The following is a 2500-nucleotide window of genomic DNA, read 5'->3' on the forward strand; positions in this document are numbered from 1 at the left end:
TTTGTTTACTAAATCGTTATCTCTATTTACAATATTGTATAAAACTTCATGATACATCTTATTCATCCCTTTCATTGTATCGTCTAAGCTCAAACTTTCTTAGATGTCTCCTTGAATTTGTCTTCTTCACTTGTTATTCTACTTATTCCCCATTATCCTACCATTCCAATTATTCTAACTATTGCAAATAATCTTTTCTCTCTCCTTCCCCATCTTTGTTCATTTCTCATAGATTCATTATGGCGTGTCAAACCCGCTTATAATAAGAGGTTCAAAGCTTTCCTAATCACTCATATCCTTACCCCTCCCCTTTCCTTCTTTTCTTTTTCGTCATTACTTTCATTCCTTCTCTTATATTATTACACTCTTTCATCTACGCATAAGCCTCCCTCTTCCTTTTCTTCCTCATCCTCACACTATTCCTATTTCTTATTTTTTCATTTTTGGTCTTATTTATTTATTTCAATTTTATTTCCAGATCCACCCCATCTAATATTTCTTCCTCACGTTTTGTACTCTTTCTCTTTCTCTATTATTCTTTGGATTCCTCCTTTTATATAAGTCCTTAACTTCTTTCTTCCAACTATTTTTATGTCTCTCCATCTTTGCTTCATTCTTTCTATTGCTTTCTAATTTTGAGCTTCCCTTTCTCCTTCTTCTTCCATTTCCTTATACATTTCCTCGCTCTCCCCCTAATCTTTATACTTTTCACCCATCAAGATCTTTCCTTTTCAAATTTGCCCTCCATAGTAGTGCAATCAGACATTTGCTATTTTATGGTGTTTCTGCGTTTCATTTAGTTTGATCATCTGAACCTGCCTATCCTATTAATGTTTATTTCTTTCGATTCGTTCTAAGCTCCTATAATCCACACTTTCCTGTTATTTCTCCTTTTTTCAGTCTCACTGTTCACCGTAATACCTTCTTATCTCTTTCCCTTTCTTTTTCCTCTCACTGCCTTTCTCTTTCTTTCTTACTCTCTCTTTCCCCTTTCCGTCTCAATGACCACTCTCTTTCCTTCTTACTGAGTCTCATTCTTTCTTACTCTCAGCCTTCCTTCTTTCAGTCTCAACACTTTACTTCTCGTTGTCCTTACTTTCCTTCTTACACTACCCCTTTTCCTTCTTATTCTCTCTTGTTTTATTTCCCTTTAGATTCCTTTCTATTATCTTACCATCCCTCCCTTTCCTTTCCACTCTCCCCATGTTTCTCACTGTTATTCTCATTCTCATTCACTCCCTTTCTTTCTCACTTTCTCAAATACTTTCTCCCCCCTTTCCCTTCTTTCCTTCACATTGTCCTTCCTCTTCTTTTTCACTTTCTTGCCTCTACCTTCCCAAACTCCACTCTTTCCCTCTCACTCTCCATAACTTATATCTTTATCTCACTCTCCAGTCCATCTCTTTCTATTTTTTCTCTCCTTCTTGTTCTTGCCAACCTTCTTTATCGCGCTTCATTCTTTCATTCTACCTTTATCATTCTTTCTTTCTCCCTATCAGCCTCCATCCTCCTTTCCTTTTCCCCTTTATGTTACTCTCCCTCCTTTTACCCCCACCCCTTCCACCCTCTTACCTCAATCATTTCCACTATCACTTTGTTCTCTTTCTCCACATTTTCCTTCCTTCTTTTCCTATTCCGCTGCCCTCTCCATTTCCTTTCCCTTCGCCATTTGCTTCTTCCTCTCTATAATTTCCTTCCCATTGGTCTCCCTATGCTTTTGCCTCTGCATTTTCTTACATTTTTCTTTCCCTTAATTCCTTCTTTTACCTCCTTTCCCACGCCTTTTAACTTCTTTCTTTCCTCAGTTTATCCTCTTTCCTCCTTTTCCTCTAGACATTTTTCTTCTTTCATTGCCAATTCACCCTTATTCACATGCCTCATTCCACAACTCCTTTTATTTGCCAATTACTTTCCATTTATTTATCCATCACCTTTTCATTTCTCTTTCTCACTTCCATTTATTAGTATTCTCTCTATTTATTCATCATTATTTACCTTCTATCCACTCCTCCATGTAACTTTACACTAAATCTAATAACACTTCATTTTTCTTCCTTTCCCTTCTTTTTCCTTTCCTTTTCTTCACTTCATTTCCTTTCCTTTTTCCTTTTCTTTCATTCTCTTACATTCTGTTCCTTTCCCTACTCATCTACTCTCCTCTTTAAATATTTGACCTTCCGTTTCCCTCTATTTCCTTCCATTCCCTTTATTTCCTAATCTTCCCTTCCATTCCTTTTCTCTTACAACTCCTCGCCACGCGCATTCATCTTATAACATTTGATAACCAGTTTCCATTTTTCCTCCTCACCATTTTCAGCTAAACCATTTATCAAACCCCTTCTTCCCTCCATACATCCTCCTCCATGTTTCCCCCAATCCCTCCTTTGTAACCCGCTTCTCAGTGATTGCCGTCTCCTTTCCATCATTACGTCCCTTTCCGTCTCCCCTCTTTACTCCTTCATCTCTTTGCAACTTTCAGTCATTTTCAATTATGTTGACA

Source organism: Oratosquilla oratoria, chromosome 16, assembly GCF_046742065.1.
Source record: "Oratosquilla oratoria isolate Oo_2021 chromosome 16, ASM4674206v1, whole genome shotgun sequence".
NCBI lineage: Eukaryota > Metazoa > Arthropoda > Malacostraca > Stomatopoda > Squillidae > Oratosquilla > Oratosquilla oratoria.